Genomic DNA, 27,687 nt, shown 5'->3' on the forward strand with positions numbered 1-27,687 from the left:
ATTCTTTGACATAGGCAAAGATGGTTTCTTAACTGAACACCATAAAGCTTCAGATTGGCCTCGTAAAGGTTTAGTACGCTTTAAATAGAACTTAAGAGCTCTCACAGGGCATAAGACTCTTTCTAGTTCATTGCCTACAATCTCCGATAAGCTGGGAATATCGAAAGATTTAGGCCAAGGCCGAGAAGGCAGCTCATTTTTGGCTAGAAAACCAAGTTGTAGCGAACAGGTGGCTTTTTCTGACGAAAATCCGATGTTCTTGCTGAAGGCATGAATCTCACTGACTCTTTTAGCTGAGGCTAAGCATACCAGGAAAAGAGTCTTTAGAGTGAGATCTTTCAGGGAGGCTGATTGTAGCGGCTCAAACCTGTCTGACATGAGGAATCTTAGTACCACGTCTAAATTCCAACCAGGGGTAGCCAAACGACGCTCCTTGGTGGTCTCAAAAGACTTAAGGAGGTCTTGAAGATCTTTATTGTTGGAAAGATCTAAGCCTCTATGCCGGAAGACCGATGCCAACATGCTTCTGTAGCCCTTGATAGTGGGAGCTGAAAGGGATCGTCCTTTTCTCAGGAATAAGAGAAAATCAGCTATTTGAGCTACAGAGGTACTGGTCGAGGATACAGAAACTGACTTGCACCAGTCTCGGAAGACTTCCCACTTCGATTGGTAGACTCTAATGGTGGATGCTCTCCTTGCTCTAGCAATCGCACTGGCTGCCTCCTTCGAAAAGCCTCTAGCTCTCGAGAGTCTTTCGATAGTCTGAAGGCAGTCAGACGAAGAGCGAGGAGGCTTTGGTGTACCTTCTTTACGTGAGGCTGACGTAGAAGGTCCACCCTTAAAGGAAGACTTCTGGGAACGTCTACTAGCCATCGAAGTACCTCGGTGAACCATTCTCTCGCGGGCCAGAGGGGAGCAACTAGCGTCAACCTTGTCCCTTCGTGAGAGGCGAACTTCTGCAGTACCTTGTTGACAATCTTGAACGGTGGGAATGCGTAGAGATCCAGATGTGACCAATCTAGGAGAAAGGCATCTATATGTATTGCTGCTGGGTCCGGGACTGGGGAGCAATAGATTGGAAGCCTCTTGGTCAGCGAGGTTGCAAAGAGATCTATGGTTGGTTGGCCCCAAGTGGCCCAAAGTCTCTTGCACACATCTTTGTGGAGGGTCCATTCTGTTGGAATTACTTGCCCTTTCCGACTGAGACAATCTGCTATGACATTCAAGTTGCCTTGGATGAACCTCGTTACTAGGGAGATGTCTTGACCTTTTGACCAGATGAGCAGGTCCCTTGCGATCTCGTACAACGTCAGTGAGTGGGTCCCTCCTTGTTTGGAGATGTACGCCAAGGCCGTGGTGTTGTCTGAGTTTACTTCCACCACTTTGCCTCGAAGGAGAGACTTGAAGCTTTTCAAGGCCAGATGTACTGCCAACAGCTCCTTGCAGTTGATATGCATGCTCCTCTGACTCGAGTTCCATAATCCCGAGCATTCCCGACCGTCTAGTGTCGCGCCCCAGCCCACGTCCGATGCGTCCGAGAAGAGAACGTGGTTGGGAGTCTGAACAGCCAGGGGAAGACCCTCTCTTAAGTTGATATTGTCCTTCCACCAAGTCAGACAAGACTTCATCTTTTCGGAAATCGGGATCGAGACCGCTTCTAGCGTCTTGTCCTTTTTCCAGTGAAAAGCTAGATGGTATTGAAGCGGACGGAGGTGTAGTCTTCCTAGTGACACAAATTGTTCCAGGGATGATAGCGTCCCTACCAGACTCATCCACCGCCTGACTGAGCAGCGTTCCTTCTTCAGCATGTTCTGGATGAATAACAGGGCTTGACTTATTCTGGGGGCCGACGGAAAAGCCCGAAAAGCTAGACTGTGAATCTCCATCCCTAAATACACAATAGTTTGGGATGGGACCAGTTGCGACTTTTCCAAATTGACTAGGAGTCCCAATTCCTTGGTCAGATCTAGAGTCCACTTGAGATCCTTCAGACAGCGACGACTGGAAGAGGCTCTGAGAAGCCAGTCGTCCAAATAAAGGGAGGCTCGGATGTCCGATAAGTGGAGGAATTTGGCTACATTCCTCATCAGCCTCGTAAACACGAGAGGAGCTGTGCTTAGGCCAAAGCACAGGGCCCGAAACTGGTAGACCACATTTTCGAAAACGAATCTCAGAAAAGGTTGGGAGTCTGAGTGAATGGGGACGTGGAAGTAGGCGTCCCTTAGGTCTAGGGAGACCATCCAGTCTTCCCTTCTGACTGCTGCTAAGACTGACTTTGTGGTCTCCATGGAGAACTTCGTCTTTGTGACAAAGACATTCAGAGCACTGACGTCTAGCACCGGTCTCCACCCTCCTGTCTTCTTTGAAACCAGGAAGAGGCGGTTGTAGAATCCCGGTGATTGAAGATCCGAGACTTTGACCACCGCTCCCTTCTCTAGCAAAAGAGACACTTCCAGTTTCAGGGCTTGTCTCTTTTCTTCCTCTCTGTACCTGGGAGAGAGATCGATGGGAGACGTTGCTAGAGGGGGTTTGCGTACAAAAGGGATTTTGTACCCCTCTCTGAGCAACTTCACAGATTGTGAATCTGCGCCTCTCCTCTCCCAGGCTTGCCAGAAGTTCTTGAGTCTGGCTCCCACTGCTGTCTGAAGTTGCGGGCAGTCAGACTCTGCCCTTAGAGGACTTGGATCCTTTCCTCTTCCCTCGCTTCCCTTCGGCACGAGCACCTCCTCTGCTGGAGGCTCTGCCACGAAAGGGCGGAATAAAGCGAGACGCTGGAGTGTCAATCCTCGGTCTAGCAGACAATGTAGGCAAAGGGGGAGCTTTTCGAGCTGAGGACGCAACTAGATCGTGAGTGTCCTTCTGCACTAACGAAGCAGCTATTTCCTTTATCAGGACTTCTGGAAATAGGCACTTGGAAAGGGGGGCAAAGAGAAGCTCAGATCTCTGGCATGGTGTAACTCCAGCAGACAGGAACGAGCAGAGAGACTCGCTTTTTCAGGACTCCGGACGCAAATGAGGCAGCAAGCTCATTGGACCCATCACGGACGGCCTTGTCCATGCAGGACATAATGAGCAAAGAAGTCTCTTTATCTGTCGAAGAGATTTTCCTGCTCAGGGCTCCTAGGCACCAGTCTAAGAAGTTAAAGATTTCAAAAGCCCTAAAGATTCCTTTCATAAGGTGGTCCAGGTCCGATGATGACCAACAAATCTTTGAGCGTCTCATGGCAAGGCGGCGGGGAGAGTCTACAAGACTTGAGAAGTCGCCCTGGGCAGAGGCAGGAACTCCCAAGCCGAGAACTTCTCCCGTGGCATACCAGACGCTCGATCTAGAAGAGAGTCTAGCAGGGGGAAAAGCAAATGCTGTCTTCCCTAAACTCTTCTTGGACTCTAACCAGTCTCCTATCACCCGCAAAGCTCTCTTAGACGAGCGTGCGAGGACGAGTCTAGTAAAGGCAGGTGCGGTAGAAGGCATGCATAAAACAAACTCTGAAGGCGGAGAACGAGGAGCCACAGAAACAAACTGGTCAGGAAACAACTCTTTGAAAATAGCCAAAACTTTTCTAAAGTCCAAAGATGGTTGAGTTGACTTAGGCTCGTCCAGTTCTGATTGTTGATCATCTTGATGTGCAGCAACATCATCATCAGAAAGTTCCTCATCCGAAAACTGATGAGGAAACGGCAACGGAGTGGGTAACGTCTGGTTCGCTGAGTCCGGTCGCACTGGTGCATGCGTGACGGAGCTGGACGCAACGTCATGGAACTGCTGCACAGTCTGTGAACTGTCAACAACCATGGTAGCGCGAGGACGCACAGCGTCTACCCGAGACTGTCTAGACCGACTGGGTTGCGCAGTGGAAACCACACTGGGTTGCGGAGGTTGACGCACCGCGTCAAAACAAGTCACCTCTGATGGTTATTGAACGTCCAGATCGTCAACAACCACCTCCGTGCGTCGCTTAACGTCAACATGCGGCTGGCAACCCACACTGGATCGCATCGGTGGAGGAACCCCCTCAACTGGTATACGTGAGAAGGTTACCTCAGCGTCAACAGGACGCACAACCGATCGCTTGGAAGGTTGTAGGCTAGGTACTGCACTCGCTGCTGGTACGGCAGCAACCTTCTCCGCATGAAAGTCCTGCATCAAAGACGTAAGCTTGGATTGCATGTCTTGCAGCAAAGCCCATTTAGGGTCTACGGGAGCAGGTGCGGCGACAGACGATGTTAGTGCCTGAAGCGGTACCGCTTTGCCTCTCTTAGGCGGAGAGCAGTCATCAGATGACGGCAACGAGTCCGAACTGACCCAGTGGCTACAACCGGGACGTTGGACTTGTCCTGAAGGGACTGATTTACGTTTTAAAGGTCGTGAGACCTTGGTCCAAAGTTTCTTACGAGAAACACCTTCAGACGACGAGGTATAAATGGGCTCTCTCGTCTTACGTAGGTAGGGGCGATCTTGGGGAGATACGCCTGATACCATGGAGGGAACGTCTGTTCGCTGATTAAAGCCTCTCGAACCCATGCGTCGTGCGACATTGCTTCTCCCCTGGACTTGGGAGCTTGCAAGAGGTCCCGGACTAGGAGGACGACAGGCACGAACAGACGAACCCTCAAGCGCAACACTGTCACTTGGCACTTTAGCACTTCCCACTGCACTGTGGCACTTAAGCTCCTTAACATCCGCCATGAGCTGATTGCGGTCACTTGCAAGGGACTCAACTCTCTCCCCCAGGGCATGGATGGCACGCATCATGTCAGCCATCGAAGGTTCCTGAGTGCTAGGAGGGGGGTTAGGAACAACCACTACAGGGGAAGGAATAGGTTGTGGGGCATGAGGAGAGGAAACATCAATAGACCTAGAAGAACTTCTCCTAACTCTATCTCTCTCTAGCCTGCGTGTGTACTTTTCAAATTCGATAAAATCGAATTCCGAAAGGCCCACGCACTCCTCACACCGATCTTCCAATTGACAGGTTTTACCCCGACAATTGGAACAAACAGTGTGAGGGTCGATAGAAGCCTTCGGAAGACGCCTAGAACAGTCCCTAGCATTGCATTTTCTAAATTTGGGAACTTGTGAAGGGTCAGCCATTTTGAATTGGTCAAGGGAAAATTCCAAAAAACGATCTAAGTCATCAACAATGAATCCGATACAAAAAAGAGTTCAAGGATTTGTTTGAAGAAAAACCCTGCACAGCGAAAGCTCAAAACCAGAATATAGTACTTCACCAATATGATGTGAAAAACTCCAGTTTAGCAACAGCGAGTAAAGTACGTCTTGTCGACACGTCGACAGAGAGAAAATTGAGTCTTTGTTTACATAGAGCTTGGTATCTGGTCGACAGATGGCGCTGTTGGGCACACCCGCAACCTGTATAGCGATCGCTGGCGAGTTTTTTCTGTACAGTTTGTCTGTCGAGCAACAGAGTTGCAGCTATATATTCACCGGCTAAGTTAAATATTTAAAAATGTTATTTTCATTAGTAAAATAAATTTTAATATAAGAGAAAGTCAGCTATTTGAGTTACAGAGGTACTGGTCGAGGATACGGATACTGACTTGCACCAGTTTCGGAAGATTTCCCACTTCGATTGGTAGACTCTAAGGGTGGATGTTCTCCTTGCTCTAGCAATCGCTCTGGTTGCCTCCTTCGAAAAGCCTCTAGCTCTCGAGAGTCTTTCGATAGTCTGAAGGCAGTCAGACGAAGAGCGTGGAGGCCTTGGTGTACCTTCTTTACGCGTGGCTAACGTAGAAGGTCCACCCTTAGGGGAAGTGTTCTGGGAACGTCTACTAGCCATCGAAGTACCTCGGTGAGCCATTCTCTCGCGGGCCAGAGGGAAGCAACTAGCGTCAACCTTGTCCCTTCGTGAGAGGCGAACTTCTGCAGTACCTTGTTGACAATCTTGAACGGAGGGAATGCATATAGATCTAGATGTGACCAATCTAGTAGAAAGGCATCTATATGAACTGCTGCTGGGTCCGGGATTGGTGAGCAAAATATTGGGAGCCTCTTGGTCATCGAGGTTGCGAAGAGATCTATGGTTGACTGGCCCCAGGTGGCCCAAAGTCTCTTGCATACATCCTTGTGGAGGGTCCATTCTGTTGGAATTATTTGTCCCTTCCGACTGAGACAATCTGCCATGACATTCAAGTTGCCTTGGATGAACCTCGTTACTAGTGAAATGTCTAGACCTTTTGACCAGGTGAGGAGGTCCCTTGCGATCTCGTACCATGTCAGAGAGTAGGTCCCTCCTTGCTTGGAGATGTACGCCAAAGCCGTGGTGTTGTCCGAGTTCACCTCCACCACTTTGCCTTGAAGGAGAGACTTGAAGCTTTTCCAGGCCAGACGTACTGCCAGTAGCTTCTTGCAGTTGAAATGCATTGTCCTTTGACTCGAGTTCCATAATCCCGAGCATTCCCTACCGTCTAATGTCGCACCCCAGCCTACGTCCGATGCGTCCGAGAAGAGAACGTGGTTGGGAGTCTGAACAGTCAGGGGAAGACCCTCTCTAAGGTTGATATAGTCCTTTCACCAAGTCAGACCAGACTTTATCTTTCCGGAAACCGGGATCGAGACCGCTTCTAGCGTCTTGTCCTTTTTCCAGTGAAAAGCTAGATGGTATAGAAGAGGACGGAGGTGTAGTCTTCCTAGTGACACAAATTGATCCAGGGATGACAGTGTCCCTACCAGACTCATCCACAGCCTGACTGGGCAGAGTTCCTTCTTCAGAATCTTCTGGATGGATAGCAGGGCTGGGGGTTGATCGTCTTGTTCAGCAACGTCCTCATCAGAGGGTTCCTCATCCGAAACTGATGAGGAAACGGCAACGGAGTGGGCAACGTCTGACTCGCTGAATCCGGTCGCACTGGTGGATGCGTGACGGAGCCGGACGCAATATCATGGTACTGCTGCACAGTCTGTGAACTGTCAACAACCATGGGTGCGCGAGGAAGTACAGCGTCAACCCGAAACTGTCTAGACTGTCTGGGTTGTGCAGTCAACACCCTACCGGGTTGCTGAGGTTGACGCACTGCGTCACAACAAGTCACCTCTGCTGGTTGTTGAACGTCTTCCTAGTGACACACTGAACGTCAACAACCACCTCCGAGCGTCGCTTAACGTCAACGTGCGACTGGCAACCCACACTGGGTCGCATCGGTGGAGGAACCACCTCAACTGGCAGACGCGAGTAGGATACCTCAGCGTCAACAGGGCGCACAACCAACCGGTTGGAAGGTTGTTGGCCAGAAGGTTCTTCTCCGCATTTAAGTCCTCTATCAAGGACACAAGCTTGGACTGCATGTCTTGCAGCAAAGCCCATTTAGGGTCTACGGGAGCAGGTGTGGCAACAGACGGGGTTAGCGACTGAGGCGGAACCATTTACCATCCCTGGAAGCCTTGTTATGTGTGACATAATAGTACAGCAAAACTTCAAAGGCTCGACAAAAGTTGAGAAGTTGACCTGTAAACAACTTGGAGCGTCTCCTGGCTAGGCGCCAGGGCGAGTCTACCAGAATTGAGAAGTCTACCTGGGCAGAGGCATGAACTCCCAAGCCGAGAACTTCTCTCGTGTCCTATCAGACTCTCGCTCTATAAGCCAGTTTAAAAGAAGGGAAATCAAAGGCTGTATCCCTAAAACTCCTCCTGGTGCAAAAACCAGTCGCCTAGCCAACGTAACGCTCTCTAGGAGAGCGAGAGAGCACTAGCTTAACAACAACGGCTTCGAAGTAGCTAGGCCTAGTGTAAGTTCTGACGTTAGGCGAACGAGGAGCAGCAGTTACAAGATCCGGACGAAGATCCTTAAAAAATCATCATGATTTAATTAAAGTCCATAGGAGGCTAAGCAGCTTAAGGCTCCTCTCCAAATGACAGAGTCCTCAAAGGAATATCAGTAGGAGGGAGAACAGCACTTTCTCATCTACAGGAACCTTGTCCGAGAAAAGCTAGGATATCTCAGTGAGGGTCTCACTGGTGCATTAGCAGCAGACCAGAAGGCAACGTTATGTAACCGCTTGACAGTCTGTGAACTGTCAAAAACTGAACTGTCAACCACAACAGGTGCGTGAGGACATACAGCACTGGTGCATTAGTAGCAGACCAGAAGGCAACGTCATGTAACTGCTTGACAGTCTGTGAGCTGGCAACAACCATAGCTGTGTGGGGAAGCCTCTACTCCTGACTGACTAGTCTGCTGCGGGCGAGTAGCGGTAACCACAGAGGGTTGCGGAGGTTGAAGCACAGCGTCAAAACAAAGCAACTTAACTCCACCCTCCTGTTGTTGTGGTAACTCGCGAACGTCAACGGAGGGTAGCGTGCGTCTGTGAACGTCAACGTGCGGCTGGCAGGGTACACTGCGCATGGGTGGTGGAACTCTCACAGGCGGAGTGCGGGAGCAGGTAGCGTCAGCGTCTACTGTACGCACAACCGTGGTTGGTTGTAGGCTAACGGGTGCAGCGTCAACCTTCTCCGCACGATACTCCTGCATAAAAGATGCTAACTGTGTCTGCATAGACTGTAGCAAAGACCACTTAGGGTCTACAGCAGCAGGTGCGGCAACAGACGGTGTTACTGCCTGTTGCGGTACCGCTTTGCCTCTCTTAGGAGGTGTGCAGTCATCGGAAGACTGCAGCGAGTCCGAACTGACCCAGTGGCTACACCTGGGCCGTTGGACTTGCGCGGAAGGGACCGACTTGCGCTTAATAAGCTGCGAGACCTTGGTCCAAGGTTTCTTACGAGAAACCTCTTCCGCAGACGAGAAGTAAATGGGCTCTCTCGTCTTTGTGTGGGTGGGGCGATCTTGGGTAGATACGCCCGAAACCACGGAGGGAAAACGTCTGTTCGTTGATCAAGGCCTGACGAACCCATAAGTCGTTTGACATTACTTCTCCCCTGGGCTTGGGAGCTTGCAAGAGGTCCCGGACTAGGTGAACGACAGGCACGAACAGACGAACCCTCGGACGCAACACTGTAACACTTTGCGCATATCACTTTATCACTTCGATTTTCTGTTCTGCACTTATTTCACTGAAATCGAAACTTTTACTGATTTCTACCTGAAACACGCAATCCTACCCTTCATTAAAAGGTAGTAATTGCGAAAACAGTCGTATAATGCAACAGAAAACATATATAAAGATAAAGAATTCAGTGGCTGGGAAAGAGACTAAACACTAGTTCAAATAAACTACGTTTACAATCTCTCACCGCACATAGCCTGGGGACAAGAATAAAACCCTAGAAACGTTTTACCTTCTTCCCCGTACAGCGACTAGGGAGGAGAGTAACACGAGAACAACGTTACCCGCTTGAACGGAACGTTTTTTCTCCTCTCTCTCCCTCCGTCTCTATCTCTCTCTCTCTTTCTCTCTTGATTTCGCACCTAAGAGAAGAGCCCAATTATATATCATCAAAACATGTTATTTGGCTAAAGGAAAAAACTGAAAGGTTTTCCAAATAAAAAGTTCCTTTAATATAGAATTTAAACCATTTAAGCTAAGAAAGAATGAACGAAACGTCAGAATCGGTTTACTCTTACTGCAAAGTGAAACCGTGATACACTCTCTCTCTATCGTAACGATAGAGCGCATGTTGAACGTCCTGAACGTCAACAACTGTGTAGTCTAAAAAACTAAACATTAGTTCATCTTTGAAAACAGTACGAGACTATCAAAGAAATTCTTTCATAAAACATTAAATTTAAAAAGTTTTAAATTCTTTAAAGGCTAAATACGATATAACGGGCTCAACGTTGATTAACTTCGGTTCCAAGTTAGGACCGCCTACTATCAGGAAAGGTCGCATATAAACAAAACATAAAAATTTATTTTTATATGTTTATAATAAATGGAAAGTTAATCGAAGAGGCCTAATAAAGGCGGAGAGATATAAAATATATAGATCTATAACGTGTTAAGCCAAATTACTAAAAACCTAAACACACTTCCGTCTAAGGGAAGGGTCGGCCATTTAAAAGTGAAAGAGAGTCCATACTCTCTTTGTCACCATAATTAAATCTATCCAAAACGAGTTCAAGTTTTGAGATGAAGATAAAACCCCTGCATAGCGAAAGCTCAAAACTGGAATAGTGTACTTCACCAAATAGTTGTGAAAACCAATCCAGTTAGTAACAGCGTATTTAGTAGGTCTTGCCAGTGGCACGACAGAGAGAAAATTGGTTCTGTGTTGACATGGAGTACTTGAGTACCTGCTCGACAGATGGCGCAGTTGATGTACACCCCCACCTGTATAGCGATCGCTGGCGTATTTTGTCCTTAGGTTTTTCTGTCGGGCAGCAGAGCTGACAGCTATATGATCACCGGCTAAGTTTAATATTGAAAATATATGTTTCACAATTCTAAAAGTTACAACTGAAAAACCATGTTCTCAAATGGAATCAAACATAAGGTTATGACCTCACCCAACCTGAACTTGTATCCTTACTCACTAGAGTCTATGATCCCAGTGCAACACTCCTTCAGACCTCCAGGTCCTTACCTTACCCTAAGACAAATCGCAACACTGTGTTTACTTCCCAACAAGCCTCCCATTTTGAAACTTTTTTTTTCAGACATATCAAAAAGGGATTTTGACGAAGGAAAAATCTATTTCTGGGCGAGGAACCTGCGTCGCCCACTGAAATGCTCCTTAAAGCACCATTTCAAAGGTATAAATACTGCTAAATATACCAAAGAAAAAAGTTGCATGGAATGCTAGGAATATATCCAGCTCGCTCACCCCTAAAGGGTGTCGGTATTAAAACTGGGGCGAGTGATACCACTACCAAGAGATCCCTTTCCAATTAGACTTCTCCCTCCTCAAAATCCGCCGTTACTACGAGGTGTCGTTCACTACAGCTACTGCCCCCCCACCACCGACACTACCGAACCTTCTTCCATCATTCCTTGTTAGCACCCGTGAACGTTCGGACGTGTTTTTCATAGCTCAGTCTGCTAATGATATCAAGACTTTGAATCACCTATAATAAACACACCAATAACACTTCTTATGTAGTTGTTTAGGACAGGAGTAAACTTCCAGTAGATAAGTAGGTAGGAATATGGCTCCTACATTAGGTTAGGTGGTGTTCTTGTGTTAGTTTCCCTTTTAAAATGTGGCCTTTCAGTCACGCCTTTCGGAATCTTAAAACTCGTTCTTTACAGCAGAAACTTCTTTAACATACCTATTTATATATGAAGTAACTGAGGCTGAGCCCCTTTATTTGATGGAATAAGTCCTTGATATGAAGTTTCTTTTGGGGGGTCAACACCCTGTAGCCTTTTAACCAACATGTTACAATAGACTCCACCTTTTCCTCTTTTAATTTCAAAATTCAAATAATTTTCCTTTGATCTTTTACAATTGCATTTCAGGTACAGTAGGTTGAGCCTAGTCTACTGTCTACATCGTAATATCAGCTTTCCTGTGGTTTTCCCTGGATTAGGTTTTAACTTTATCCTATATTGGTTTACGATTTGTTTAGCATTTTTTTCTAGGTTCCATGATATGTAAATCAAACAGAATATCAATTAATACTTATTACTAAATATTTTGATTAATACAAAAGAGAATTTAGTCAACATAATTGATAGGCGTATCCCTTCTCGTGTGCTAAGGTACCGAATGAAGGACAAACCGTGGTTCAATGATGATTGTAGACGTGCTTATTTGGAGAAGCAGGAGGCCTATCACCTTTGGAAGGGTAACAGATCAGATTTGACCTGGAACAACTATACTCGGCTTCGAGCTTTAGCTCAGAGAGTTTATGCCTCAACTGAAAAGGAGTACAATTTAATCATAAAAGAAACCCTCTCTGGTACAACTCAGGAACATAAATGGTGGTCTACCCTTAAATCTGCACTCTTTGGTGTAGATGCAACAGTTCCTCCTTTACTTAAACCAGATGGCTCAGTCACTCACTGTCCAAAGGAAAAGGCAACCCTTTTGGCTGATGTTTTTGACAGTAAACAGAGTAATGAAAAACTTGAACTTCCTCATTCTTGTTTTCCTGAGGCTAAACTAACTAGTTTAGCTTTTCGATCTCGTGAGATTAAAGCTCTGTTGATGGACCTTGATGCTTATGGAGGTGTAGACCCTAATGGTATTTTTCCTTTGTTTTTTATAAAGACAGCAGATTTCTTAGCTCCAAAGTTATCTGTTATTTTACGCAAGTTAGCAAGAAGAGGAGCTTTTAGCACTTGTTGGAGAATTGGTAATGTTACTCCTCTATGTAAATGTGTTTGTGGTAGCTCAAGTCCCACTGATTACCGCCCAATTTCGATAACTCCCATATTATCTAAAGTTTTTGAACGTCTTCTGGCAAAACGTCTTAATAGGTTTGCTGAAGGTAATCATCTATTCCCTAGTTTGCAATTTGGTTTTCGGAAAGGCCTTGGAGCATGTGATGCCCTTCTTACAATCTCCAATGCAGTACAGAAATCCCTTGATTGTGGTCGGGAAGTTCGTATGATTGGCCTTGATTTTAGTGCTGCCTTTGACCGTGTTAATCATGAGGCCCTTGTTTTCAAACTGAAACAGTTGGGAGTGGGTGGGTCGTTTCTTAGCATTATTATTGATTTTTTAAGTAGTAGATCTCAAAGAGTTGTTGTTGATGGGCACCATAGTGAGTATAGGAATGTGATATCCGGTGTTCCACAGGGTAGTGTTCTTGGCCCATTACTTTTCATACTATATACACATGACATGTGGTTTGGCCTAGAAAATAAGCTTGTTGCATATGCAGATGACGCTACTCTCTTTGCATCAATTCCATCCCCTGAATGTAGATCTGGGGTTGGTGAATCCCTTAATAGAGATTTAGCTAAAATTAGTGCATGGTGCAAATTATGGGGTATGAAGTTGAATCCTAACAAAACTCAAAGTATGATTGTAAGTAGGTCAAGGACGGTGGCTCCTCAACATCCGGATCTCAGTATTGATAATGTTTCTTTAAATTTGTATGACTCTTTCAAAATTTTAGGCGTGATTCTTGACAGCAAATTTACTTTTGAGAAACATATAAGGTCTGTGTCTTCTTCAATTGCACAAAAAATTGGCTTATTGAGAAAGTCTTTTAAGATATTCGGTGATCAATCTATTCTGAAGAAGTGTTTTAATTCTTTTATTCTACCTTGTTTTGAGTATTGTTCTCCTGTCTGGTCTTCAGCTGCTGATTCTCATCTTAATTTGTTGGACAGAAACTTAAGGTCTATTAAATTTCTTATTCCTGATCTAGATATTAATCTCTGGCACCGTCGATCAATTAGTTCATTATGCATGTTGCTTAAGATTTTTCATAACTCTGACCATCCTTTACATTCAGATCTCCCTGGACAATTCTATCCTGTTCGTAATACTAGGCAGGCAGTTAATTCTAATAGCCAGGCCTTCTCCATCATAAGACTCAATACTACGCAGTACTCTAGAAGTTTTATTCCAGCTGTTACCAAGTTGTGGAATGATCTTCCTAATCGGGTTGTTGAATCAGTAGAACTTCAAAAGTTCAAAGTTGGAGCAAATGCTTTTTTGTTGACCAGGCGGACATGAGTCTTTTTATAGTTTATATATGACATATTCGTTGTTGACGTTGTTAATAGTTTATATATGATATATCTCTTTTGACATTACTTTTTTTAGAATGATTTATTGTTAATTTGTTCTCTTCAGTTATTTATTTCCTTATTTCCTTTCCTCACTGGGCTATTTTTCCCTATTGGAGCCCCTGGGCTTATAGCATCTTGCTTTTCCAATTAGGGTTGTAGCTTGGATAGTAATAATAATAATAATAAAAGGCAAGTGTGAATAAGTCAAGTATTAGTCAATTGGGAACATACATAATACATACATACATACATACATACATACATATATATATATATATATATATATATATATATATATATATATATATATATATATCATACATACATATATATATCTATATATATATATATATATATATATATATATATATATATATATATATATATATATATATATATATATATACATATACACACACACATATATATATATATATATATATATATATATATATATATAAATACTGTAAATTATATATATATATATATATATATATATATATTTTCCAAAGGGTTATCTTGTGTTTAATATGCATTCCAGACCATTAATATTGCTGCAAATCATTAGTTTTATGGTATATGTATCGGCAAGCGGTTTAATGAGGAAACAAAATAGTTTTTTTAAAATAAGGGAGGGGGGATATGAATATGAATATGCACATACAGTACTATTTTAGAATGCTTTATCTGCTTTAAACTATGTTTTATCCGTTGTGACTGTACAGTAATATCCCGCCCAACGTCTTTAAAATTGGTTTAATGAGACTCGACCTAAGTATGTTTCCAGTGTCGGACTGGATGGAAATATAATTTTCAAAATGTCCATACCTTTGACAGCGAAAGCAGGTTATAATGTGATACCTATTACGCATTCCATATGTGCCTCATCAACATAACTTTGTCACCATCATCATGTACAGCCTCTTGAATTTCCGAATCATTTCAGCATGAAAGTGGCAAGCGCCCACATTCTGTATCGGATCTAAACGACGAATCTTATCTGCAATGTCTTCAACACTGAGTGCAATGCATATCATTATTTGGTTTTATTATTGATCATTGCAATATTAATTGCCAGAACATAGGAGCTTGATGCTCCTCTTTTCCCCTAGAGTGAAGCAAGTGCAACGTGGATCAAAATCATTGGATTTCTTAAAGAAAAAAAAATATCCCCGTTCTTAGATGGTCTAATGGGTTTCTGGTTAACTTGCTGTTGCAATAAAGGTCAAATTTAGTGACAGCGCATTATTTACTAAAGGAAAAACTAAATTTTTCTGTTCAAAATGTTGTCACATCGGTAACTTTAAATCTAGTCCTTATCACTCTAAATAGGCCTATAAGCTATTTATTTTATTGAAACACTAGGCAACAGGGAGCCTTTCTATATCAGCAGCCAGATCCTCATGCATTGATTAAAAATTGACATCAACTAACTTAACTTTCCCCCCAAACCTAACCTATAAGCCATGTCCTTACCTACTTACATAAAGGGGGGCTAACGGCCTCCTGCGACCCTTACACTGCCGTATTCTAAGCTGGACATAATAATACCTACATGTGGCCGCTATAGTACAAAGACCCCGGCTACAGCATATCTAGAATGTTAGTTTTGCTTTCCCGCAATTGTTAAATGATGAGTAACATGTGCTCTGTCAATTATTGTTAGAAGATATGCATAGGCCTACATGTTAAATGGGGCGTTCTATGGGTTTGCTATACTTAAAGTCATAGAAAAACACTAAAATACGAGCACTCAAGTTCACTCATTTGCAAGTGAATTGAAGTGAAGCCACACCAATAGATCACTAATAATCTTGGGCAGAAATGGATAAAACAATATAACCAATTAGAAAATATATGGTTCATGTACTGCATTTGCATAGAATAGGAAGTACCGTATATAATTACCTCTTAGTCTAAATCATAGTGACTAGATAAAGTGTAGAGTAAGTTGATGACAAATTAAGGCGACATAGAAGACCGTCAAATGTGTTGTTTGTTTACATCTCAGATCAGATCAGATTCACGTTGAGGTTTCTCCTTTGCAACGGCGCCTCTTTAACTCTTCTAGTTTTGTGTCTTCCTTATTTTCACTAGGTTTTTTTTTCATCAACATTTGTTGTAGTAAACTTTTCTTATTTTCAATATTTCTTTTTTAAAAAAATGGAATTTTCCAGCTGTTTGTGCACTATTTCCTTTGTATTGTTATTGGAGCTCAATTGCTTTTATTCTTATATCACTATACTGTGGGAAATATAATACACATATATACAACGTATACAGTTCATATTTCCATCTTGACGTCTGTTTTTTTTTTTTATATAATCAAGCCCAATGTGTTTGTCTTTGCTCTGAATAATAAAACTGATGAAAATGTGTTGCCATATACTTCCTCCTCCCTTTTCCAGTTTCACTAAAAAAAATAATCCTATTATTTTCTTTAAGTCTTCTTCATATGGTCGTTATAGCTCAATTACTTCATTCCTTTCTTTTCTATATTTCTGGCAAAATAACAAAAAATGTATCAAATCTTCCTCCTCATTTTCACTAAAATTACATTTTACATTCCCCCATTGTGTCTATTTACAATATTAAGTTTTAAGGTATTGGTGCTTGCTCTATAAAAACATCACTGAAGCAAATGTGTTCTCATAAAATTCTTCTTCTTTACTTTCTTTCTTCCACGTTCTATATATTTCTAGGCTCACTTTACTTTCTATTTCTTCTTTCCACTTTTCAGTATCCCACTTTCTGGTTTCCGTTTTTATTTCTGCCTTGTTCATTCTTCTTATTTGTCTTATACCTAAACTTAAATCTTCCAAATACTTTGCAGGTTGTTTCCACCATCTTCCTTCTTTTTCTTGAATATCCTGGATAATTATTTTCAGTATTTCCTTCTTTCCATTCAGGGTACGATTTAAGTACTGCAGCTTCCCATCCATCACCCTTGCTTTCATAGAAGATGCACCTATTATTATTATTATTACTATCCAAGCTACAACCCTAATTGGAAAAGCAAGATGCTATAAGCCCAGGGGCTCCAATAGGGAAAAATAGCCCAGTGAGGAAAGGAAATAAGGAAATAAATAACTGAAGAGAACAAATTAACAATAAATCATTCTAAAAAAAGTAATGTCAAAAGAGATATATCATATATAAACTATTAACAACGTCAACAACAAATATGTCATATATAAACTATAAAAAGACTCATGTCCGCCTGGTCAACAAAAAAGCATTTGCTCCAACTTTGAACTTTTGAAGTTCTACTGATTCAACAACCCGATTAGGAAGATCATTCCACAACTTGGTAACAGCTGGAATAAAACTTCTAGAGTACTGCGTAGTATTGAGTCTTATGATGGAGAAGGCCTGGCTATTAGAATTAACTGCCTGCCTAGTATTACGAACAGGATAGAATTGTCCAGGGAGATCTGAATGTAAAGGATGGTCAGAGTTATGAAAAATCTTAAGCAACATGCATAATGAACTAATTGATCGACGGTGCCAGAGATTAATATCTAGATCAGGAATAAGAAATTTAATAGACCGTAAGTTTCTGTCCAACAAATTAAGATGAGAATCAGCAGCTGAAGACCAGACAGGAGAACAATACTCAAAACAAGGTAGAATAAAAGAATTAAAACACTTCTTCAGAATAGATTGATCACCGAATATCTTAAAAGACTTTCTCAATAAGCCAATTTTTTGTGCAATTGAAGAAGACACAGACCTTATATGTTTCTCAAAAGTAAATTTGGCTTAGAGCAGTATTAGCTGTGCTTTTAGTGGCACCTAAGATCTTCCTATATACCCCATTCTCTATTCTTTGTAGTTTCTCTATTTCAGTTTCTGTTAGATTTATAACATTTGTTCCATACAAAATAGATGGTAAAGCAATACTTTTCCAGAACGTTTTTCCTATCATTAATTTATTGCAACTTTTCTCTATAACCGAATATGTTAAATTAGCTAATTTTTGTGCCTTTTCCATCATTACCCTTTTCTGAGTTTTAAATATATTCATACTATTGTCTAGCTTTATTTCTAAGTATGTCACACTTTCTACTACTTTGATTCCCTCTATGTTATCTGGCTTTTCTTTCATATTGTAAATCATAATATTACTCTTTTCTTTATTAATTTCTAACCCACATTTTTTTAATAGTTTCTACTAATATCTGGATGTTACGCTTTGCATCATGTATATCCTGTGCAATTATTAAGGCATCGTCTGCAAAAAGTAATGATTCTATCTTTATTAATTGATTTCTGAAACCATTTCCTCCCTCTTCTATTTTCTTCATAACAATATACGTAATCAGTTTAAAAAGTGAAGTTGAACCTGTGCAACCTTGTTTAATTCCCCTCGTAACCTCCATTTCTCGTTCTATGCCTTCTCCTAAGTCAATGCCCGTAGTATCTCCTTGATAAATATTTGCAATTGCACTTATGATTTTGGTGTTAATTTTATATTCTTTTAAAACTTCTATTAATACCTCCCTTTTTACAGAGTCAAATGCTTTACTAAAATCTATCGCGGTTACTATAAGGGGTTTCTTGTTACTATAGCTCTCTTCCACACAATACTGTAATATAAAGATATTGTCCTCTATCCTGCCTCCACCTGTAAATCCTGCTTGACATTCATTGTCTTCTTCATTCATTCTTATGTGGTTTTCTATTTCCTCTTTCACCATCATCATGAATATTTTATAAGAAATATTTGATAGAGCTATGGGTCTTAAGTCTTTTGCCATTGGCCTTCTTTTCTTTTCAATCATCTTTGTTCTTGACTTCTTCCACATATTTGGTTTTTCTTTTTCGTCCAACTCATTTTGATAACATTTCTGTAAGGTTTCAAGACATATTTTGCTTTTTCCTAGTGTCTTATATAGTTCGGGTTTTAGGCCATCTGGTCCTGCCGCTTTTTTTGCCTTTAATTTTCCCAGGCAATTCTTTACTTTTTCTGTTGTGATTTTTGGATTTTTCATTGGTTTTATTTTCCCTTTTGTTACCATTACAAGGTCATAGTGTTCCCTAAGTATGTCCGGGATATTATATTCATCTATTCTTGTTGTGTCTTCCTGATGCGCTATTTCATTTTCATATTCTATCTGTTTTTCTTCATTCCAAACTGAGTCTATTTTATTTTCATGTTTACAATATATAGTTTTCCAGTACTTGATCAATTCCTCTTTTGTTTCTTCCTTATTTAGCTTATTTCCTTGTTCTCCATAAAATTGTATAACTTTGCCATGGGCTTTCTGTCTGTTCCTTATTCTATCAATATTCTCCCAGAGTTTTTTATTTTTATCTATTTTTATTTCTTCTGTTACCTTTTTTTCAAATCTAGTAATTTCCTTCTTTATCATTTCTTGCACTTCCCTCTTCTTTTGATCATATCTCTCTTCTAATACATTTTTTACTTCGATGTTGGATTCATTTCTTTTCTTTCTGTTTAAATCCTTCCTTTCCTTTATGCCTTTTCTTATTTCATCGTTCATCCAGGGTTGCTCATGTACCTTTTCTTCATCAAGAACTTTCCTTTTATATACTCTTGCCAATTTTTCTTCTGCAGCCTCTTTTATTATCAGGTACATTCCTTCTATTCTGTCTATTTGTCTATCTCTTACAATTTCCTCTACTCTTGTTGTATATTCTCTTAAACTATTTTCATCTGTCCTAAAGTATTTTACTTCCTCCCATCTTCCTTTATTAAAATTTTTGTTCTGGTCACTCCAAATGCCACGTTTTCCCATTACGTTCAGGTTAAACAGGTTTAGGTGTTTTCCTTTACATCGGCACATCTCTTTTTTTACCTTTTTAATTCCATTTCTTTGATTTTATTTTACTTTTTTCCACATTTGGTATATCTATTCTTTATTTTTTTCTATTCATATCTAAGTCAAAACAATTCCTATTATTTTCTTCTGTTCTTCTTCATTTTGCTACTGAAATTATTTAGTTTTTATCTCTCTTTGCAGAAGTCTAGCATCATCACAGAGAAAATTATCTGAAATCTTTATGACTCTAATAGGAATGATAATACGCTATATATAATAATGATGGGTATATTAATTATTATTATTACCTGCTAAGCTACAACCTTAGTTGGAAAAGCAGGATTTTATAAGCTCAGGGTCTCCAACAGGGAAAATACCCCAGTGAGGAAAAGAAACAAGGGAAAATTAAATATTTTAAGAACAGCGACAACACCAAAATAAATATTTCCTATAAATTATAAAAAAAAAAAACTAACAAAAACAAGAGAAAGAGAAATAAGATAGAATAGCGTGCCCGACAGTACCCCTCAATCAAGAGAACTCTAACCCAAGACAGTGGAAGACCATGGTACAGAAGCTATGGCACTACCCAAGACTAGAGAACAATGGTTTGATTTTGGAATGTCCTTCTCCTAGAAGGGCTGCTTACCATATCTCAAAAATCTCTTCTACCCTTATCAAGAAGAAAGTAGCCACTAAACAATTAGAGTGTAGTAGTTAACCTCTTGGATGAAGAAGAATTGTTTGATAATCTCAGTGTTGTCATGTGTATGAGGACAGAGGAGAATCTGCAAGGAATAGGCCAGACTATTCTGTGTTGTGTAAGCAAAGTAAATGTGCGTAGTATATTGGTATTAGTGATGTGTATCTGCTTCCTGTTGTCAGTACAGTAGTGAGGCTTCAGAGGAAATACTCTGTATTATGGTTGTATTTAGTTTCCTAATATATGATTCCAATTCATATTGGAGTTTATAAAATGTCACATTAATTTGTATGTATTCTCTTCTTTGAAGCAACTCTTACACCACATCTGCCTTGTTGATTTTATCTTTACATATGTTATTATTATTATTATTATTATTATTATTATTATTATTATTATTATTATGTTGTTGTTGTTGTTTTTGTTGTTGTTAGTTATTAATTATAAATTATTATTATTATTATTATTATCATTATTATTATTATTATTATTATTATTATTATTATTATTATTATTATTATTATTATGTTGTTGTTGTTGTTATTGTTATTATTATTATTATTATTGTTGTTGTTGTTGTTGTTGATGATATTATTATTATTATTATTATTATTATTATTACTATTATTATTACAAGCTAAACTACAACCTTAGTTGGAAAAGCAGGATGCTATAAACCCAAGGGCTCCAACACTGAAAAATAGCCCAGCGAGGAAAGGAAACAAAGAAATAAATAAACTACAAGAAACGTAAAAAACAACCAAAATAAAATATTTTAAGAACAGTTACAACATTGAATTAAATCTTTCATATATAAATTATAAGAATTTAATAAAACAGGAGGAAGAGAATTGAGATAGAATATTGTGCCCGAGTGTACCTTCAAGCAAGATACCTGGCCTACAGTGGTAACAAGTTTGCCTAGCATTTGCATGACAGCTGATCGATCCCCGCCCAGGACCGTGAGTTTAAGCCGTTTACTGGGGAGGCCACTGCTGTGCTTGGGCGCCACAGTCGGGTGTTGGGGTTGCCTGGCTGACGCTCTGGTGAGTATTATTCTACTGGAACTGAAACCAGGCACCTTTAGCTATCAGTCCATATTTTTAAAAAGCAGCATTTTTGTACTATACACTTTTATAAATATGTTTTCTCTATAGCCTAGTACCTATTCAATCTTCATTAATTTTTTTTTATATAAATTTTCTTCTTTTTGTTAAAGTCAAATGTCTTTTGGAAGTCAATTACTATTAAAATTTACTAATATATATTTTGTTGGCCTATGTGCTAAATCACCTTTTCTCTCACATTGGTTTGATATGTATTTTTTAAAGATAATTGACCAAGTATCTTTAGAAGCATTATACTTTCGTTTTTAATCTTGGTTTTATATCTGCATTGTCTATTCTTACTGCAACAGAATGTTTTCTTAATTCTCTTTTCGTCCTCCGCGTAAAATTTCAAGTACATCATATACTTTTATTCTGTCCATTTCTTTTTTTTTGTGAAATGATTTTATTTGCAGTCTATTCTCACTGCATCAAAATTACGCCCTCTTGATTATCTTTTCATATTCCATGTGAATTTCCAAGTATACTGTCCATTTATTCTTTTCTTTTTGCTGATTCTATTATTATTATTATTATTATTATTATTATTATTATTATTATTATTATTATTATTATTATTATTATTATTATTATTATTATTATTATTATTATTATTCCTGATCATTCTCCACGCAAATATAATGATAACGAATTCGCCTTGCATAAGCTTTTCACTTTCTTTAAGGACTGTTTCCCTGCTCCTGTCACACATGAAAAAATAGCCTAGTGAGGAAAGGAAATAAGGAGATAAATAAATGATGAGAATGAATTAACAATAAATCATTCTAAAAACAGTAACAATGTCAAATATAAACTATTAACAACGTCAAAAACAGATTTGTCCTATATAAAATATAAAAAGACTGGCTCTTTATCAAATCCACATCATCTTAGAAACACTGAAGAGGTTATTAATGTGGCTGGGACCACGGTAAGCGTCTCTTTAAATGAAGCTGGCACTGAAAACAGATACTTTTAACGTTTATAATTCTTTCAGAGTAATAATTTTATATTTACTTTAGTTTCCCCATAATAGAGCAACATCCTTTATAGAAAACGTTACTTACTAATAATTGAACATATACTATACTAAAAAGTCTTTGCGTCTCTGATTTAAACTATAGATTTCAACCTTTAAACCATGCTACAGTGTATTTCACGCACTAAATAACATTAGTTCATAAATTATAATCTATTATAAATAAAAATACACAACAAGTGTTTTATATGGTAAAATAAAAGCTATAATTTCATAATCCAAGGTAAGTTTCTTAGTTTTACAGCTAGCGATTTGCTTTGAACAATGCAGCCATCAAGCTGCATATGATATGAGAGGGAGCTTCAGATTAAATAAAAAGTCCGAAGTACTATAGTTCTGATCTAGCGTTTATTATTCTTGATATAAGCGTGTTTTATAAGATAACCAATAAATAGCGCTAGCGTACAGAAACAACAGACACTCTGCTAGCATACAGAAAGTATACCCGGCTAGCATACAGAAGCAACCGATACTCGGTCAGCATACAGAAGCAACAGACATTCGGCTAGCAATAGCATGCAGAAATAACTGACAATCGGCTAGCAATAGCATGCAGAAACAACAGACACTCGATTAGCATATAAAAATAGCAAACACTCGGTTAGCATATAGAAACAAGAGACGGCTAGCATACAGAAAAGAAACCGACACTCGGTTAGCACACAGAAGCAACAGACATTCGGCTAGCAATAGCATGCAGAAATAACTGACAATCGGCTAGCAATAGCATGCAGAAACAACAGACACTCGATTAGCATATAAAAATAGCAAACACTCGGTTAGCATATAGAAACAAGAGACGGCTAGCATACAGAAAAGAAACCGACACTCGGTTAGCACACAGAAGCAACAGACATTCGGCTAGCAATAGCATGCAGAAATAACTGACAATCGGCTAGCAATAGCATGCAGAAACAACAGACACTCGATTAGCATATAAAAATAGCAAACACTCGGTTAGCATATAGAAACAAGAGACGGCTAGCATACAGAAAAGAAACCGACACTCGGTTAGCACACAGAAGCAACAGACATTCGGCTAGCAATAGCATGCAGAAATAACTGACAATCGGCTAGCAATAGCATGCAGAAACAACAGACACTCGATTAGCATATAAAAATAGCAAACACTCGGTTAGCATATAGAAACAAGAGACGGCTAGCATACAGAAAAGAAACCGACACTCGGTTAGCACACAGAAGCAACAGACATTCGGCTAGCAATAGCATGCAGAAATAACTGACAATCGGCTAGCAATAGCATGCAGAAACAACAGACACTCGATTAGCATATAAAAATAGCAAACACTCGGTTAGCATATAGAAACAAGAGACGGCTAGCATACAGAAAAGAAACCGACACTCGGTTAGCACACAGAAGCAACAGACATTCGGCTAGCAATAGCATGCAGAAATAACTGACAATCGGCTGGCAATAGCATGCAGAAACAACAGACACTCGATTAGCATATAAAAATAGCAAACACTCGGTTAGCATATAGAAACAAGAGACGGCTAGCATACAGAAAAGAAACCGACACTCGGTTAGCACACAGAAGCAACAGACATTCGGCTAGCAATAGCATGCAGAAATAACTGACAATCGGCTAGCAATAGCATGCAGAAACAACAGACACTCGATTAGCATATAAAAATAGCAAACACTCGGTTAGCATATAGAAACAAGAGACGGCTAGCATACAGAAAAGAAACCGACACTCGGTTAGCACACAGAAGCAACAGACATTCGGCTAGCAATAGCATGCAGAAATAACTGACACTCGGCTAGCAATAGCATGCAGAAACAACAGACACTCGATTAGCATATAAAAATAGCAAACACTCGGTTAGCATATAGAAACAAGAGACGGCTAGCATACAGAAAAAAAACCGACACTCGGTTAGCACACAGAAGCAACAGACATTCGGCTAGCAATAGCATGCAGAAATAACTGACAATCGGCTGGCAATAGCATGCAGAAACAACAGACACTCGATTAGCATATAAAAATAGCAAACACTCGGTTAGCATATAGAAACAAGAGACGGCTAGCATACAGAAAAGAAACCGACACTCGGTTAGCACACAGAAGCAACAGACATTCGGCTAGCAATAGCATGCAGAAATAACTGACAATCGGCTAGCAATAGCATGCAGAAACAACAGACACTCGATTAGCATATAAAAATAGCAAACACTCGGTTAGCATATAGAAACAAGAGACGGCTAGCATACAGAAAAGAAACCGACACTCGGTTAGCACACAGAAGCAACAGACATTCGGCTAGCAATAGCATGCAGATATAACTGACACTCGGCTAGCAATAGCATGCAGAAACAACAGACACTCGATTAGCATATAAAAATAGCAAACACTCGGTTAGCATATAGAAACAAGAGACGGCTAGCATACAGAAAAGAAACCGACGCTCGGTTAGCACACAGAAGCAACAGACATTCGGCTAGCAATAGCATGCAGATATAACTGACACTCGGCTAGCAATAGCATGCAGAAACAACAGACACTCGATTAGCATATAAAAATAGCAAACAATCGGCTAGCATATAGAAAACAAGAGACACTTGGCTAGCATACAGAAGAGAAACAGACACTCTGCTAGCATATAGAAACAGCAGACACTCGGTTAGCGTACAACTTTATGACTTCTATCAAAATTCATAAATTATGACAATAAATACGTATAGAATTTATATGCAACTTTGACTAATATTCTAACAAAATCAATAAATTAACTTCTTTAGCAAGGCATTTCAATATAATACTAAACATGAAAAACACCAAATATTTATTCAATACGAGTTGCAAAAGTCTTTGGCGGGAACGATATTTTCGCAATGTGAAATTTTGGCTTCGTTTTCAAAAGTAACCTCGTGAGTCTTGGTGTTAACATCCTTTAATAAGTCTTTAACAGACTTAGCCTCGGATGTATTACCATCACATAATGGATATTAATTGAAACCATGACTTACATCTTTAATGAAATTTCAATTTTTCCTGACTTTACTACAATTTGACGATTCTACTACATAAGATCTATAGGTTCAACACATTTTGTTCCTGGTACTAAAGAAGGATTATTAGTTTTCTGTATTAAAACTTTCATACCTAGAAATATTTCTGGAAGTTCATCACTTACGTCTTGATTATAATAGTGTGTGATTTGATTACTCTTATTAACAAGAATCTTTATCTTCAAACATAAATAACATGCAATAATTTTTTAAAGCAAATAAGAACTTACTCTTCTCCAATCTAACAATTTAGTAGGACCTGTCACGGACTGCAAAAGCAAATGCCAGTGTTCCACAAGGTGGGGCAATTGTAACATAACAGAACTAAATTTCTGGGTATCTTGTTATAAATATGTGTACTATATAAGCAAAATAAAACCTTCGTAGTATCATTAACAAACTCCTTTGCTTTCTCAAGCACCGATTTTACCACTACACCTATTTTTCCGGGAAATACATCGTTTTGTGAGTAATGTGGACTACTTGTTATATACTCAAAGTCCCAAGTTATTGCCAAATTTCCAAGTTCGTCAGCACATCATTGTGGCCCATTACCACTATACAGGAGTGTTGGTATTCCTTAAATTTCAAACATCTTTGCAAAAACTAATTATCTCTATACAAGATATACATTTTAATCCACGAGCAAAGTGCATCTTACTGCAATGGCCAACTAAAATGTGTAGGAGTGACTACCAAATTCAAATAAACCACTAGACAATTTCTCATGGATGAGAAGGTAACTCATGTGAAAATATTGAGTCCTTAATACTCTTAGAATTTTGTAAACAAACAACCCAGTCTTGAACAAATTTCTCAATAACAACCATCAGGTTAGAGCAGTAAATATCTTTAGCCCTAAGCTGTGATTTTGTGACACCTAAATGATCAGCATGTATCCTTTTCTGAAAATTTCATGGACAACTAATCTCTGTTCATGATACATCATATCACATGTTCTTTAAATTTGTTAAACACAAGATCAGGTTTCTTCCTCTCTTCATTTGACAAGTTCCAACTTCTAGATAATTCATGACCACTGTGACAAAGTAGAGAACAGAGAACAGTGATTCTCTTTTCGTCATTGATATGGTTCATAGCAAAATAGCTACACGAGATACCAAACCACTCTTCATAAGCATTATCCGATCAACAGCTTCACAATTCTACATAGAGGGACGGAGGATTTATGTAGATTTTACTGCATAGTGTACCATTAACCTACAGAAATGAAAATTATGGGCTAAGCCAAGTAAAGTGTTTGAGAATATACTCGGACACATCATTCTATCTTATTTCTTTTCCTCTTGATTTTTTGAAGATTTTATAGTTTATATATGAATTTATTCTATTGCAACTCTTTTATTTAATTGTCAATTACTTCTCTTATAGTTTATTTATTTCCTTATTTTCCCTGTTGGAGCCCTTGGGCTTATAGCATCTTGCTTTTCCAACTAGGGTTGTAATTTAGCAAGTAATGATAATAATAATAATAATAATAATAATAATAGAATGATTCAAGACATATGTATATGCATATAATAATGATAATAATAATAATAATAATAATGATATTATAATAATAATAATAATAATAATAATAATAATAATAATGTGTCTTCTACTATCCTTCGTGTTTTAGTCTGATGTGATGACTCTCTTCGAATTCAAGTTGGGTACAAATATTGAGGCTAATTAAAAAAAAAAAAAAAAAAAAAAAAAACCGCCAAGAAATAAACTGCATCTATTTTACCACCCTAGCCCATGACCATACACACACACGCACACATACACACACACATATATATATATACATACATGTATATATATACATATATATATACAGTATATAAGTGTATATATATATACACACATATATATATCTTTATATGCATGCATGTGTATATATATCTATTTATATATAAATATATATATATATATATATATATATATATATATATAATATATATATACATATATATATATGTATATAAATAAATAAATATATATATATATATATATATATATATATATATACTGTATATATATGAATATATATATATATGGATAAATATCAACACAACATCGTGTTCAAATAGAAACAAATTTCTACCTCATACTTGGGATCGAACGCTAGCCCCTTCTAATGAAAGGGCATATATATATATATATATATATATATATATATATATATATATATATATATATATATATATATATATATATATGTAAATATATAAAACTCGGAAACAAGGTGGGAGCAGCACTGTCTATTAAGATATATAAGCGCTTTAATTTTGCAGTCATTTTCTTCCTAGAGAGAGAGAGAGAGAGAGAGAGAGAGAGAGAGAGAGAGAGAGAGAGAGAGTTTGATGTCGTACTTTAACAAAGAGGCAATTGCCACTATGACATATTGGCTC

General features: G+C 39.1%; 1 long non-coding RNA gene across 1 annotated transcript in view; it reads right to left on the minus strand.

The window, feature by feature from the left end:
* The window catches only part of LOC137659504 (uncharacterized), a 60,125-nt gene extending 44,529 nt beyond the window's left edge, over positions 1-15,596 (minus strand). The window contains exon 1 of the long non-coding RNA XR_011047559.1: positions 15,508-15,596. This is a non-coding gene — a long non-coding RNA (uncharacterized lncRNA). The remainder of the gene's footprint in view (positions 1-15,507) is intronic.
* Positions 15,597-27,687: the final 12,091 nt, after the last annotated feature.

This window comes from Palaemon carinicauda, chromosome 20, assembly GCF_036898095.1.
Source record: "Palaemon carinicauda isolate YSFRI2023 chromosome 20, ASM3689809v2, whole genome shotgun sequence".
Classification (NCBI taxonomy): domain Eukaryota; kingdom Metazoa; phylum Arthropoda; class Malacostraca; order Decapoda; family Palaemonidae; genus Palaemon; species Palaemon carinicauda.